General features: G+C 41.5%; 1 long non-coding RNA gene across 1 annotated transcript in view; it reads right to left on the bottom strand.

The window, feature by feature from the left end:
- LOC148139896 (uncharacterized) overlaps positions 1-16,923 on the bottom strand; it is a 130,646-nt gene extending 113,723 nt beyond the window's left edge. Inside the window, exons 1-2 of the long non-coding RNA XR_015753226.1 lie at positions 16,797-16,923; positions 15,187-15,291 (exon numbers count right to left, since the gene is read on the bottom strand). This is a non-coding gene — a long non-coding RNA (uncharacterized LOC148139896). The remainder of the gene's footprint in view (positions 1-15,186; positions 15,292-16,796) is intronic.
- Between the last annotated feature and the right edge of the window lie 246 nt (positions 16,924-17,169).

Genomic DNA, 17,169 nt, shown 5'->3' with positions numbered 1-17,169 from the left:
TGAGTTCCAGGACTGTTTTGAATCTGATTTTGTTATGGAAACTTAACATGATTTCTTTTAAGGTTAAGGATTCTATTGTGATTATGAAAAAAAAAGGAATGATAACTCCTGTTCTTTTTACAGATCATGACTGCCTTACTATCAGTTTCTAACTAATCTCTTTTATCTTTACATAAAAGCGATTTATGGAGGACAGTTGAAGTTTCAGTTCAACATTAGATTGTAGTAAAAGCAAAATTCTATGGTTAATATCTGTGATCTTGGATTCAGCCATTGTTCATGCATTAGAAGTTTTTTTTTAAAAAAACTTGAGTAGACAAATTCTTTTAAGGCAAGTTCTGATTATTTTACGACCTATAGTATTGTAATTGAGCAATGATTGGCCAGGACTATTTAAGAAAACTAATTCTGGATCTAAATTAAAGGACTAAAACTGGGTAATTACAGTGAATTGCAAAATTGGGAACTGTATGCATTTTGCATTTTGACTATTCAATACTGAAGAAATGAACGTAAATATATATAAATATATTTATACGTTAGGAACAGGCTTTGAAGGTTAGTCAAGCATGAATTGATGAATTGGTGTTTGAAGTTATGGGGAGCTAGAAATATTGCAATATTTCTTTAAAAAAAGAAAAAGGGGAAAAACGTAACGACTTATCCCCTTTGGGAGGTGCCCATAGGGGACAAAGAGATTGGGTTTGTAAGTGCCCACTCACCAGTGGGGAGGTCAGAACATTTAAAAAGGAAATGGAGGTCCTGGTTGAGGATCCGGTGGGGTTGTCTGAACAAATTGTTCAATTTTTGGGGCCCAGTCTGTATACCTGGGCTGAATTAATGTCTATTTTGAATATATTATTTACTGGGGAGGAAAGGGGACTTGTACGAGGAACTGCCATTAAAATATGGGACAGGGAACACCCGATTGGAGATGGGGATGCTGGACAGGGAGAGATGAAGTTTCCCCTCAGAGACCCCCAGTGGGAAAACCAAAACCCAGAGCATAGAGAAGAAATGAGGGAATTGAAAGACCTGATTCTAAAAGGAATAAGAGAGGCAGTTCCGAAGTCACAGAATTTGATTAAAGCCTTTGAAATTAGACAGGAGAAAGATGAGACTCCCTCAGCTTTCTTGCAAAGATTAAGGGACTCAATGCGGAAATACTCTGGAAAGAACCCTGAGGACCCAGTGGCACAGGGTCTTTTGAAAGTACATTTTGTGACAAGAGCATGGCCAGACATACAGAGAAAGATACAGAAGATAGAAGGATGGAGTGAAAAACCATTAGATGAATTGTTGAGAGAGGCACAGAAAGTGTTTGTAAAGAGGGAGAGGACAAGGGGGAACATTTGATAGAGGGTTTGAGCGACAGGGGCAGAGATGGAAGTCGCTACAGGAAGGATGCTATTATTGTGGAAAGATAGGGCATTTTAAGCGGGAGTGTCCTGATCTACAAAGGGAAGAAAAAGGCAATTCCGCTTATGAATTATGATGAAGAATAGGGGTCTCAGGGGTTCCTGCCCTCAGGGGCCCACCAGGAACCCTTGATAAACTTGAAGGTGGGACCGTGTAGGGAGGAGGTAATCTCCCTAGTAGATACGGGGCAGCACGGTCATCGCCGAATTTTAAACCAAAGAAAGTAGAAATGTTAACACGGTCAATTACTGTTTCGGGGGTGAAAGGGGAAGGATTTACTGTTCCAGTATTTGAACCTATGATGATAGAAGGTCCTAAGGATAGGATCACAGGGGAACTGCTGTATATCCCTGATATAGGAAGTAACTTACTGGGGAGAGATTTAATTATCCTTTTAGGACTGGAGATTGGAATTCAGGAAGAAGAATTAGTTGTACAACTGGCAATATTGACAGAGGATGCAGAGAGAGAGATAGACCCTATTGTATGGGCTAGAGAAGGGAATCGTGGAAAACTACAGATCCCTCCCCTTACAATAAATTTAAAACGGAAAGGGGACGTTGTCTGTGAACGACAATATCCTATTTCCATAGAAGGTAAACGGGGACTGCAGCCAGTAATTGAGGGACTGATTAGAGATGGTTTGTTGGAGCCATGTATGTCTCCTTATAATACCCCAATTCTACCAGTGCGGAAATCTGATGGAACTTATCGATTGGTGCAGGATTTGAGAACATTAAATCGAATAGTACAGATCAGGCATCCAGTGGTGCCAAACCCCTACACTTTATTAAGTAAGATCCCTCATGATCACAAATGGTTTAGTGTGATAGATTTAAAGGATGCCTTTTGGGCTTGTCCCTTGGCGGAGGAAAGATTTGGGACTATCCCCCTATGAAATCTTATTTGAATTACCTTATCTGGGAACACAGGGAGAATTGCCAATTCCCGAAACTAAAGATTTGTTTTTAAAGAAGTATATACTGGGCTTGTCCTCCTCTTTATCTTTCCTCAGAAAACAGGGTCTATTGGCACAGACTCCGCCCCTTGAATTTGCTGTTCATCCCATCCGGCCAGGAGATTGGGTCTTAATAAAATCATGGACAGAGACTAAGCTGCAGCCAGACTGGGAAGGGCCGTACCAGGCTCTTTTGACTACCGAAACGGCAATAAGGATGGTGGAGAAAGGCTGGACTCACTACATTCGGATCAAAGGGCCAGTGGACCCTCCAGTTGAGGAAGAAGTCTGGACAGCCGAATCAACACAAGACCCGCTGAAACTCAGACTAAAGAGACTTTGAGTAATTGACTATACGATGGCGATGCGGGCGCGGGATTATTTCTGTAAGATTGTATATTAAGCCTTTTTGTGTTTTAGCATAATGATCAGAATACTGGGAATGCTTAGAGTTATGATGCTAGCCCTCTTGGTATTAGGATTTTGTCACATATCATTTTCATATGTATTATTAATGGTTCCTGAGTCTGATAATCCACAAGTAATAGACACTGATATATGTAGCTTAGTAAATTGTGGGAATGTAGCTAATCAGAGACAATACCGCAACTCAGAGATACATCTTAAGTCCTATGGGGATGGCCTCGGGGATGGTACCTGGTATAATGGTCTTGTCACAATACACCGGGCCCCCTTCCGACCAGCACGCGATTGTCCCAATAAAAAGTGTAACCCCATATATTTAACGATAAGAAAAACCACATGGCACGGAGCGGTTTTGGGAGGTGGCACTTATGAGGTACAATTAAATGAAACATTTGGGATTGAAATGAAAGCAAATAGGAAGGAGTTTGTGGGCTGTTGTTTTCGAATTAGCATAGGACAGGGAAAAATGGGTAGAATTACTGGGTAATGAGATACAACCTTTCACTCCTCCCAATGATCCTACAGTAGTAAAAATTATAGAGGTAAAGGATTTGAAACAGACCATCGAGATAGAGACTGGGTACGGGGATGCAAATGCCTGGGTTGAATGGGTAAAGTATACTGTAAAAAGTCTGAACAAAAGCAATTGCTATGCATGTGCCTCCGGTAGGCCAGGGGCCCAGGTGGTTCCCTTTCCGCTCGGGTGGAAGCGAGACAGGAAGGGCATGAAATGTATGATAGCCCTGTACCAGGATGAGACTGCATGGAATGATAGGAATTGTACCTCCCTATCTCTGATGTTCCCTCCCTTGGAGGAGAAAGATGCAAAAGTTCCCCCCACATTTTCCGCCGCAGTTGGAAATCACACGTCATGTGTGCACAGGCGAGGTACGAGTCGGTCGAGACATTTGGGGGAGCTGAAATTATGTACAGAGATTAAGAATGTTACCGAAACGGAGAAGGGAGGGAACTACTCAGCACTAAAGGTTCCCCGAGCGGATCTGTGGTGGTACTGTGGAGGAAAAATATTGAGACCCACCCTACCTCCGGATTGGAAAGGGATATGCGCAATTGTACAATTGGCAATTCCATTTACCCTGGCATTTGAGAAGGAAAAGATAGTAGGGAAAAAGGGAAGGGGTAAGAGATTACTGTTAGATAATTCTTTTGATGACAGGATTTATCTTGATTCGGTAGGAGTCCCTAGGGGAGTACCTGAATTCAAAGCTCGTAACCAGATTGCAGCAGGCTTTGAGTCAGCTCTCTTTTGGTGGGTAACAATTAATAAAAATGTAGACTGGATAAATTACATTTTTTATAATCAACAGCGATTTATAAAATTATACAAGAGAGGCGGTTAAAGGAATATCAGAACAGCTTGATGCGACAAGTAGGATGGCATGGGAAAACAGAATAGCCCTCGATATGATTTTAGCAGAGAAAGGGGGTGGTGGTTTTTATCCTTACTTCCCTGATAGTAGTAGTCGGGGTATTGGTGGCCATTGGCTGTTGTGTCATACCATGTATACGAGGGCTCACCCAGAGGCTGATTGAAACAGCCTTGATGAAACGAATGCCCCTGAGAGGACATTTGACAGAGCAACTTTATCAACTAAATAATAAGGAAATGAGTGAGACTAAGATGGATGAAATCTCTGAAATGATGCTTGCGAATTTTGGGAACAATGTTTAAAAAAAAAGAGACAAAAATGCAGAAGATAACAGATAGTAATGAAAAGAAAAAGGGGAAATTGTGGGATATAAATGAATTAATGTTATTTCTGCAAGTATAAATTCTGATACAGAATGGGAATGAGAAAATACATATTCAGCAAAAAGAAAGCATGAGACGTGAATACAGAACAATGGTGGATATATGGGCAAACAGGAAAGCATCTGTTTCCCCCTTACACGGGGACACAGGAACAAACCCTAATCAAAGAGGTCAAAGTGGCCTCTGGATGGAAATAGATGCTGATAGAAGAAAAGATATGCCTAATCAATAATCTATAATAGACTGACGTCAAACACCCTTATGGGAGTCAGAGATAAGAGTTTGTCATGGACAAAACAGGATAAACAGAAGTTGTGGGATAAGTCTTAAGGAAATGAGTGACGTAAGCGAAGCAGGGAACAAACAATGGAATAAGGAAAAATATGGGGATTCAAACTGTATAAATTTCGAGAGTTTGTTGGATTTGGTGTGCATTTTGTCATTACCTTACCTGGTAATGAGACAGGGCACCCACCTATAGGTGTATAAATAAATGGCGGATTCAGATATTTGTCTCGGACTGAAATTATTAAAGTGAGTGAGCTTTTGTTTCTCACAGAATGAAAGGACAACCCTTTAGGAGACCAGGTCATTGAGTTTATTTACGACAGGTTCTTGTTTAGTAAGCAGCTGAAGGGTTATGGGGAGAAGGCAGGAGAATGTGTTGAGAAACATATTAGCCATAATCAAATGGTGGAACAGACTTGATGGGCCAAATGGCCTAATCCTACATCTTATGGTCTTGTGGACAGGTGATGGACATCAAGGTTACTGATAGCTCTTAGAAATCATTTCTGATCGTCCCTGAGATTTTGGGATGAAATTTTGCAGATTTTGTTTTCACCTTGGTTATTTAAATCTTTTTTAACCTGTCCTAGGGTTGCTACTAATTGCTGTGTATATAGATTGCCTTCAAGAGAATTGACCTTTAACAGTTCAATGTGCTTTGTGTATACAATATTACAAATCTCTCTAGTAATGCATAGAAATCAGTTTGCTGCTGTAAAATCTACCTCATAAGTTATAAGGTGGTTTAAATAATCTAATGCATGGAGTTACTCAACTCCTGACAAGTGGTTGAAAGTTAGCATGGTGAACAGCAGTGGATTACATTGTTGCTGATGAGGCCTGTTTTGCTTGAAAGGCCAGCAAGCAAGTTCATCTACAGGTGAAATATATGGTCAACCATTTGAAATCATGCTAAAGCTCATAAGAGAAACCTTGATGTCTATGGTCAGAGCATTCAGAGCATAAATCCTTCATGAACGGCCAGTTTCATATAATTGAGAATGCAAGTGGTCGAGGTGTGTGCAGGACTGATAGCCAGCAAGGGAAGGTTAAAGGTGCACTGTCAGAAAGTTCACAAAAATTCCCAAGTTTAAACTGGGGCACAGCAATCCTCTTAACAGAAATTAAAATGTTCAAATAATGTTTAGAGCTATGGTTTCTAGATTCAAGTCAATGTTTTCCACTGTCTGGAGAGGAAGAGAATTCCAAATATTCCTGCTCTTCTGTGTGAAAAGAAAGTTCTCCTTCTCTCTGTCTTAAATGGAAGACTTTTTTTTAAACAGTAATCCCTAGTTTTGGCTTTTCCTGTAAGAGTAAACATATTTTCCACATTTGCCTTGTCAAGACTTCACAGGATATAACAATTGGAATTGTTGGGTTGTGTTTTGAGGAAAGTTTGAACAGGTTAGGTTGCTGGGGTTTAGAATGGGAAGAAGTGACATGATTTAAATGTATAAACATAATATTACTTCCCTGGTGAGTGTAATTTTCTGAGGTTGCTCCCTATGTTTCATTTTCTGATTTACAGCTGTTTCTGGGACGTTAATGGTATCCTGTATATTATCTTCCTTACCTCTCTGTTGACCTATCCCTTCATTTAATTTGCCAGTCCACTTTAAATATGTCTGCTTTCATGCCCTCTTAATTGACCTTATTTTAAATATGAAGTAATAGCCTTGGACCCACTCTTCCCGCCCTCAAACTGAATGTAAAATGCATTTTATGATTGCTGTGACTTAGAGATGCCTTCACTGTAAGGTCATTAATGCTCCTTTCTTATACCAAACCTGGTCGAGGATAGCCTGAGCTCTGATTGGCTCCAGAACATACTGGAGGAGAAAGTGAGGTCTGCAGATGCTGGAGATCAGAGCTGAAAATGTGTTGCTGGTAAAGCGCAGCAGGTCAGGCAGCATCCAAGAAGCAGGAGAATCGATGTTTCAGGCATAAGGCCTTCATCAGGAATGATCATTCTACAGAAACTATCTAGAAGACATTCTATGAACTCTTTAACTGTGCTGTCTTCATCTGTCTGATTTTTCCAGTTTATATGCAGATTATAATCCATTATTATTGTTGCACCTTTCTGACAAGCTTCTGTTATTTCTTTCTTTATGTTGTATTCATCAATGAGCTGAAAGTTAGGGCCCCATATATCACATCCACAAAACACTTCTTGCCTTTCTCATTTCTTATCTGTACCATTACCACTTCTATATCCTTTCTTATTATTTGCATTGGGCCAATATCATTGTTAATTAATATCCCTCCATCTCTCCCTAGCTTCCTGTCCTTTCTTAATACTCTGTGTCCTGCGATATTCAGGTCCCATTCCAAGAGATCCCATAAGCATATGTCTTAAACCCAGGATTACACTTCAAAAGTGAAGCATTTGCAGAGGTAATGACAAATTATTCTTTCTCTCATGAGGAATAAAACATCATTTGAAGAATTTAATTGAATGAGTTTTTGCCACTTGTGTTTCACAAATAAATGCAGTGAAAAGTGTTCAACGCCACCATGGTCTGGCACCATTTTGATTCACAAAAGATATTAACATATAAGACTGAAATTAAATATCAGTGAAAACAGAGTTATCTTCCTCCCCACTTGTGCTCCGCTTGACATCGGAGTGAGAGGTGCTTCCACAATGGGCTCTGGGCCCACTAACACCATTCTGGGAGTACTAATTCAGGCCGACTGCATCACTGCAGCTGAATCCCAACATCTACGATTCCGACGCCGACTGCAGATGTCACCTTCTCCACCAATGTCGCCGTAATGCTCTTTCCTCTACTGCTTCACGACAGCCAGTGCTGGACCCAAGCAACATTGATCATCAGGCATCATCCTTCGCTGCTGGGTCTACCCCAGGGACGTCACCTCCACCGATGTAGCAGCCACTGATGTCCATGCTTGGTCCTATGCTTGCCCCTCTGCTGCATCTTACTGAAATCTTCTGCCACAAGACCATGCTGGGCCCACTCATATCCACGAAGGGCTCAGTCGAGACTGTGTTGGGCCCACTCGAGTCTCCGTTGGGCTCATTCGAGTCCACGTTGTACCCACTCGAGTTTGAGTTGGGCTCAGTCAAGTCCATGTTGGGCTCTTGGGAGTCTGTGTTGGGCTCATTAGAGTCTGTGTTGGCCCAAATCAAGTCTGCGTTGGGCCCACTTGAGTCTGTGTTGGGGCCATTTGAGTCTGTGTTGGGCCCACTCGAGTCCGCATTGGGCCTACTTGAGTCTGTGTTTGGCCCACTCAAGTCCGCGTTGGGCCCACTCGAGTCAGCTTTGACCTCACTCCAATCCACGTTGGACTCACACAAGTCTCAGTTGGGCCTACTCGAGTCAGCTTTGAGCTCACTCCAATCTATGTTGGGCTCATTCAAGTCTCAGTTGGGCCCACTCGAGTCGGTGCTGCACTGAGTCAAGTCTGCACTGGGCTCAGTTGCCACTATCAATGTCATTGTCATGACTGAGTTCTTCATAGAAAAAAGAGAAAAGAGAGAACTGAAAAGAAACAAAAGGAAAAATGGATGGAATAGATGAGCCCTGGGCTCAGGAGCCCTATTCTGCTGCCAGTTTGGCACTAAAGGCGTACATTTGGAGAAGCACCAATTATAAAACAATGTGTTTCAAGCTCTGATTTAACTTACTTTGATGTGTTGCAACATGATGTTGGTGTTTGCTTTTTCAATAAAACTACCCACCCAAACAATAGTGATTAATTGAAGCTGACTTCCGCATTACTTAACTGCCAGGGATCAATGTCCAGCAGCCCCTCATCTTGTATATTACTCATAGAGTCAGAGAGTCACATTGAGTCATAGACTCAGAATCATATAGAGTCATATCGAGTCACAGAATCAAACAGTATGGAAACAGATATGTTTGTAATTAATATATCAATGTACTCTCCATAAAAAATACAGAGTGTCCAAATTAGATACTTGAGTAGCTTCTTAAAATTGTTTTGCATATATAAATTCTAGGCATTTTAATTAAGCTTTCAATTGTGAATTTTTGTCTTCAGATTGGTGTCTCGCTGCATTTCCTGTCTCTCCATTTTCCCTTTCCCTCACTACCCAACATTGGCTAATAGTTACCTTGCACCTTAAGTTGAAGCTTTATTTAAATTGTCTCATGCTTCCTGAAATTACCACACAGATCTCGTCACCAATTCACCCTTTATTTACAAGAGGAGAATCCTTGACACTGGTCTGACTCCAGGTCGTGGAGTGAACGGAAACTCCGACACTCCTGTTTATTTCTTTTTTTTTCTTTTTTTTCTTTTTTTTTCTTTTTTTTCTTCTTTTTTTTCCTTTTTTTCCTTTTTTTTAATTTAACCCCCACACTACCACCTAAGTGCGGTAGTGCTTATTTTTTCCCCAGCACCCATGGGGTGTGTGTGCAGGTGTGAGACACAGTGAAAGACACAAAGTGCACGAATCTTTATTCAAATTCCACCAGCAGGAAGATAGGAAAAGACCCGGATGGCCAGTGACAAACACGGCCCTTCACATCAAAGGGCAGTGCTGTGTGATCAAAACAGTGAAGGGGAGGGTCGGGACTAAATCAAAATAGAGTTGGAGGGAGAAATAATGCACTCCACTCCCTGCGGCGCCCACCTCTCCCTGGACACTCCTGTTTATACCTGTCAGCCAGAGCTCCCTGATTGGACATGATTAACATCCCCAATCAGGAACTCATATTCTATGAGTCCACTTGGTTGGCCTCGTCATGATCACTAGATCTTTCTCCCTCTGACTGAAAGGACATAGGTCAGTTCTTTTTGGTCGCTCCTTCATGGAACCTTTTAGAACTGGGTCAGGTTCTGCCCACTCTGCCTCTGATACAGGGTGGTATGTAACACACAGTATCTCAGCTCTTGCACCCAAAGTGTCTTGGAAGAAATTCACTCTCTTCTTCAGGCAGCAAAAGCATCAAGGCAATGACATCCACTGAGTCTATCTCAGACTCTGAGGTATCTTTAACACTTGACAGAGAGGGAGAACCCATAGGTTCCGGAACAGTCAGAAATGCTATCGAGGAGCCTGGCACATTTTCCTCAAACACAGTTTGCGAGTTTGCAACTTTCATATGGTCCACATGCTTGCTTAGGACTGTTGTTCCTACTTGAACTTTATACATCACTGGGCCTGACCTTGCACTGAACATTCATCTTACCTATGTATGGCCATTCCCATGGTTTCTACACCAAACTTTGTCTCCTCACTGTCTCTTTTGCTTAGCGGAGTCTTGTGTCAGGCACTGATATTTCAGATGCCGTTTCACCCTCCTCCCACCAGGTCCGGGAAAATCAGATTAAACCTGATGATGAGTCATCTCCCCATTCGTAATTCTACTGGAGCTAACCCTGTAGTTGCATGAGCAGTGATCCCATAATCAAACAGAAACTGGGACAGTTTGGTATCGAGTGAAGCTGTCGGCTGTTTCTTTAAGCCTGCCTTCAAACATTAGACTGCTCTTTCTGCCAGACCATTGGATGATGGATAGTATGGAGCTGTCCTTATATGTCAAATGCCATTTGACTTTCAGAAATGGTCAAATTCCTTGCTGGTAAACAATGGCCTGTTATCTGTGACCAACACTTCCAGGAGTCCATGTAATGCAAAAGATGCACGCAGCTTTTCTATCGTCATATCCGTGCTTGACGAATGAACTCTATGTATGTCCAACTACTTTGAGTGGGGGTCCCAAATGACAAAGTGCATGAAAGGGGCTGCATAATCGGCATGTAACCAAGTCCAAGTTTAACCTGGCTTTTCCCACAGATGTGGAGGTGCTGCTGGCGGTAGTTTTTGTCCTTGTTGGCACTCTGGTCACTGCCCCACCAATGGGGCTATGTCTGCATCCAATCCTAGCCACCAGATATAACATCTCACCAACATCTGCACTTTAGAAACCCCTGGATGGTCCAGGTGGAGTTCAGCCAGTTTCTGCCAACGTCCTTCGCTCAGGACAACCACTCTTGCTCACCATAATAATATTCCGTCCTCTGTGATCTGATCTCTCCAGGTCCCAAAAGGTTGCAGTTCTGGTGTGATGGCCTTTTGGTTTCTCTCACCACCTCCAGCTGTTTGTTTTACCAGGAATGGATCTTACTCTGTCCAAACTCTGATATGGTGAGTTGTGACTGGAAGTGTTTCCCGAAAATTTAAAACCATTACGGACTTTTCCAGTGGCGGTACCATCGCTGGTGTATCTGCCAGCAGGAGGTAGCTCAATGCATCTGCATTCGCTACTTGGACTCCCAGATGGTGTTCCAACTTGTAATTATATGCACTCAGTATTAGATGCCACCATTGAATTTGACCTGAAGTTATGGGCAGCACAGCTTTGTCCTCTAAAAGTAGACCTTGTTGGGGTTTATGGTCCATTATTTCCACAAATTTACATCCAAAAAGCTATTGCTGTAATTTCCTGACTTCAAATATGACCACCAAACCTTCCTTCTCTATCTGGTCATATTCAAGCTCTGCATTAGCCAAAGACTGGATGCATACGCTATTGGGCATTCCTCTCTTTTGGGTTACCTATGAGCTAATACTACTCTGATGCCATACATTGCATGTTAACATCGCATATCACTCCCTGTTTTCAGCACAAAATTCAGATAAATGGTGACCTGGAATAAACCTTGTAAAATGCTCTCCATCGCCCAATGAAAAAAGGCACAGGCTGACGATACCCCAAATGGCTGTCTCATTATTGGTACAAACCCTTATTCTCAGAATTCTCATCTAACTGCAATTGCAAGTAAACATGGCTCATGTCCACTTCGTGTAGGACAGTCCCCATGCCTGCTCTGCATATAAATCCTCCATGTAAAGGACTGGGTATTTATCCGGCTGTGAAAAGTGGGTTACTGTTGCCATTATTTCCCACTATTGGCAGCCAGCCACTTAGATCCAAATATATGGCAGTTCCATCTCAAACCCTGTTCATCTTTCTGTGACATCCTCTTATTTGAACACACTTCTTACAACCCTCAGACTAAGATCTTGGTCACACTTATTAATTTCTTGTCCTTTGTCTTGCAGTGACTTTGCTTTCCTCGTGCCTCTGCAAAGTGTCTGCAGATGCTTTTCCACATTCAATATTGCCCATGTGGAGGGTAAATACCATCCCAATGGTTCAGTCAGTGTTTAAGTCTCTCTAGATATCATTGCTGGGAAAGAGGACATAACTCTATCGTATCCATACCCTCTCTCTTCACACTCTCTCTCTCTACCCATTCTCTTTAAGATACTCCTCAAAACCTGCCTCGGAATAACATTTAGATCTTCGATATTAATGTCTCCTTATGCAGCTCCAGGTCAAATTTTATTTGATGTTGGTTCCTGTGAATTGGTTATTTGGGAACATTTGCCTACAGTAGAGGTGATTTGTAAATGCTAGTTATGCCATTTGTTATTTCTGTCCTGATGCTGTCACTGTGATCCATGTAATAGTTTTACAAAATTCTCTAGTCCAGAACAGCCACATATGACAAAGAAACATAATTGATTTTGATTACAAAGGGAGTTCCCTCCAGTTTGAAATGGTCAAAATCAATAGTGTACACAGAAAACACTATTCTCTTGCATGTATGAAGTTCTGTGGAAGAATCCAGCTCATAAACCTCGAACGCTTCCTTCATACATGTGTAGGATTGTCTCTTCTTTCCTTGTTATTGATTGCTGCATCCTTCCCCTAAATATGACTCCAGTCAGGAACCAAAGGCTAGAGAGCAAGGGAGCACAATATTTACAAATCACTGGACAACATTTTGAAAAGGAGAAAATTGAACAACATGTTGTCTTTTCTCTCTTTGATAACCTGATATTATTGAGTCAGACTTTCCCTGAAGGCAGAGTAGGTAGAACTGGACAGTGGCTCCTGACAACATAGTGATATGTGGTTCAGCTAGGAGGAAGTGAGGACTGCAGATGCTGGAGATCAGAGCTGAAAAATGTGTTGCTGGACAAGCGCAGGTCAGACAGCATCCAAGGAACAGGAGAATCGACGATTCGGGCATAAGCCCTTCTTCAGGAATGACTTATGCCCGAAATGTTGATTCTCCTGCTCCTTGGATGCTGCCTGACCTGCTGCGCTTTTCCAGCAACACATTTTTCAGAGCTGATATGTGGTTCAGGCTATTATTGTAATTTGTTGTGTTAATATATTCTGTCAGTGTTGAATAGAATGCTGTCTCTTTTTAACACAAACTGAATCCACATAGCTCCTAAGAATGCGTTTGAATTCCATCCCTTCCTAAACTATTTGACATAGATAAATCTGAAAGAATCAAAGTTTTGGTCAAGTTTTAAGAATATGGTTTTCTCCAGAAAATAGGATCGGGACTTTTGTTTTGGCGTCAGTGTTTGTTTCAGTATGTTTGCCATCCAATGAAGGTTCCTAACACTGGGTGTCCAGTAGGAAACTCTCTAACACTGACAAGGCTACAGCCTGCCATTGCAGGCAAGGGGAAAGAGAGGCCACTTCAAGGTAGCAGTCGTCCTCTCAGCATTTCTCATAGATTGGGAACAGAAAGTGGCCACAGCAGCCAGACTACTGATTTGGAGGGATAACCTTTGCACACAGAGGCTCGCAGATACAGCAGTGACTGTCTCTCTGCACCAGTGGCCATAGGATGGCTTCAAGTTCTTCGGGATTGTGAGAATTCTGCTTTTGCCAATGGGAGGTCTTTTCCTGACCACCACACGGGAGTGCCTGCCCCCACCAAGTGGAAAATTCAGGTCTCTTTGAAAATGATCCAAGAAGCAGGGCACATGTCAGCAAACTACCAGGTGACTCTCCAATGACAATCTTTCTCACTCACTTTGCACAAATTGCAAAGCAGATCATCCACAGCTAGCAGCAAGTGATGTAGTTATGTGGTTTCTTTGCCATGAGGACACATTCAATGTCTATTGGCCGTTGAGACTCACGTTTTGAATTTCATGGTTTATTTCTACTGGATTACGTTTCAATGTAGTAGATCCAAGCAGCAAGTGATTGCTGCTTGGATCTACTACATTGAAACGTAATCCAGTAGAAATAAACCATGAAATTCAAAACGTGAGTCTCAACGGCCAATAGACATTGAATGTGTCCTCATGGCAAAGAAACCACATAACTGTCTCCTGATTTCACTATCATGAACAGCATTCCCTCCAGGAGATTGATGGGGGTCTTCTCTATGAAGGGGAGGCAGGAATCACTCCTGTTCACAGGTGAACTATATTAAATCGATCAGCTAATATGAATGCGATATAGTACACACTAGTCAAAATTTGAATTTTCCTGTATTCAAACATGAGATGACGACATCACTGGCCAGGGAAGCATTTATTGGCCATTTCTAATTGCCATTGAGAAGGTATGTGAGCTGCTGTTTTGAACCACTGCAGTGCTTGGCATGAACACAGTGCTGTTGGGAAGGGAGTTAGCTGACCTGCCAGTGAAGAAATAATGATATTGTTCCAAGTCGGGGCTCTCATAAACTGTTCTGTGGAGCACCTCTTGCTGAGGTACATGTTTCAGGATGTACAGTAATAAATGGTACCAGTGGCTGCCCTGATGATATTAGCCTTTAAGATGCGTCATCCTGCCTTTTCCAGACACACTGTTGTAATAGTTGTAAAATCTTTTCATTGCTTTATAATGTCGAGATGGTGCATGTGGTTAACAATATACAGAGTTTTATTAGTGTTGTGAAACCTTCCTTTTGCTTGGTTGACTTGAACTCTTATTGCTATTGTGTTTTTACACACCTTTGTAACTCTTTCTTTGTTGTAGTACAGTACCATTTAGTTGATCACCTGTGTGTTGCTCAGAGGTCTGGCTTTGCTTTTGAAATCAGATTTTCTGCCCATTTGTGTTCAATGTCCCTTGGTGCCTCATGTGATATAGATGTTGAGAAAGGTTAGCTTTGGATAGGCATAACAAACCACATCTGTTTCAGATTTTGTTAGTTTGGTGCACTTTGCTGGCAGAGCAACAGTATTGGTTACACCTAAAGGAAGCAATTATTGTTATGGCTTTATACTTGCATCATTCTTCAGTAAATACATTAATGTTACAGTCTTTTGCCTTGCCCAGAAGATTCTTCTTAAAGATTTTAGTTATTGTTGAGGCAATGACTAACACAATGATTTTCCCTGATAGTTCCTCTTTGGAAAAGTCACAGTCATGTCCTTTGCTGCACCAAACGAAATGGTCAATAGACTCTTGGTGTTGCTCTCTGTAAGACCTGAGTTGGAGGCTGTTAATCCTGAAATTAATTTTTAACTTGAGCTGTTTTCTTTTTGAGAACCTACCAGATCATTTCTGCATCTTCCTGAGCATTCATGGAAGAGCTTCTGCAAGCCCTTCCTTCCTAATGGACTTTTAGAGCTCTCTTCTCATGATCATCTATTATTGATCTGTTAAATAGAATTGCAGACTTTTATTCGCACAGTTGTAACTCAGTAAAACTTGGATTGGCTGCCCAGACCATAATTAAGTGTGTACCTTCCTTTTATTTTTGGAGATATAGAGCAACATTGATTATCTGAAGGACAGCAGCAAGGAGAATTTTGTTCGGTTAACCGAATGCTGGATAATTGAATGCCAGCTAACATAGTTAGCCAATCATTGGGACCTTGCGATCTTGTTTGGATAATCCAAAATTCAATTAATCGAATGCCGAATAATCGAGGTTCCTCTGTACTTGCATTTTTTTTAAGAAGTAGAAGACAGTCCAGTGTTTGTTTCATTTTTTTTCTGGTTTTGCTTCTCTCTTACATTTCCTTTCACTTGCTTCTGTTTCTCATTATTTTTCTTGCTGCTGCTCTTTTATTCACTTTGGTCCCTTTAAGAATGTTGCCTTGACAATTATAAGCTTGAAGTATGACACTCTATTAGAAACATGCTCCTCTGTTGTAAACTACTAGCTTAATACTGGTATAAACACTACATGCCTAAAAAGTGCAATGTTTGTCAACAATAGTTAGTTATACTCAACATTTATTTCATTATTCAATACCACAATATCCATGTCCAGTTTATCACATTATAGGAGATGACATAGACATAAGCATTGCTGTGTCAAGTAAACCTCCCCACTCTGGGCAAACTCACCCCTCTGAGGTCAGGTTAAGGATCATTTGTGGGAGAAAGGTTTTGCAGGGCTATGGGGAAAAGGAAAGGGAGGCAGATTATCTAAACTGTGCTCCCAGACAGCTGACACAAACATGATAACCTAATGGCCTCATTCTGCGCTTTGACAATTCTACAATTCTATAGTGACATCTCCTTTCCTAGCTTAGCCAGGAACAAGGGCCAATTGGAAAATATTTAGAGGGCAGGGCCATCAAGAATTGACATCTACAAGTTAGAAAAGGGAGGTGGGCGTGGAGAGGTGGGAGATTGCCAGAAGTAAAATCCTGGAGTTGAAAATAGTTTCAAACTTCCAAATGATAAACAGACTCTTGAACTGGCAATGACCTCATCAGACCACAAACAACAACCAGTGCTAAATAATGTTGTTAAACTGATTCAACAACTTTGCACAACCTTCCCTCAAAGAAACACATGCTCTTCAATGGTTTTAAGATCAACATCTTAAAGACTACATTCATAACCAGTCACTTCCAGATAGAAGGTTTTTGATCCTTCTTGGTATTTCTGCACTTGATATATATTATACCATTGTATTATTGAGGACACTGACAAAATACACACATTCTGTTTCCCAAGTGTGGTGCTTTTTCTCCTTAAGTTGAACAGCTACTGAAAGCTACTGCTGATGCAGGATTGGTAGGTAAGTTGCTTTATTTTGGCTCCAAGCTAACTAATCTGTCCCTGCCCACAAACTGCTGCAATACATCTTACAAGGACGCCACTTTGAGGGGAAAAACACAGTACCATTAAAGTATCTTTGGCCTACCTGGTCTTTCTGGAAAGCAGCTAGTCCATCCGTGTGAGACTGCAGTGTAAACCTACTCAGAATCCGAGGGAGAATGAGTAAAAGGAAGTAAGTGTTTCTAACTTTTCTGTTCTGGTAACAATGGCTTTGAGTTCACATCAACAATCTGATGCAGAACAATTTCAATTTGAGATGGGGACTCGAGGGACTTTTTCAATCTCTCAATGAACAAAGCTTGGGTTTAGTGAAAAGTTTTCCACACTGTTCAATCAAAGGCCACAAGAGGGCGAATTTACTGATGCACTGCAATCTCATTTTAAAGAAAAGAATCCTACTTTTGCTAGTTTAGCAAACAAAGATGGTTGAACAAGCATAAAGACACGCAAATCTTTTC

Source organism: Chiloscyllium plagiosum, unplaced genomic scaffold (assembly GCF_037043375.1).
Source record: "Chiloscyllium plagiosum isolate Xiang-an unplaced genomic scaffold, Cpla_swu_hap1 HiC_scaffold_36, whole genome shotgun sequence".
Lineage (NCBI taxonomy): Eukaryota > Metazoa > Chordata > Chondrichthyes > Orectolobiformes > Hemiscylliidae > Chiloscyllium > Chiloscyllium plagiosum.
Note: the sequence above shows the minus strand (reverse complement) of the source record. Positions and strands in the feature narration are given on the sequence as shown.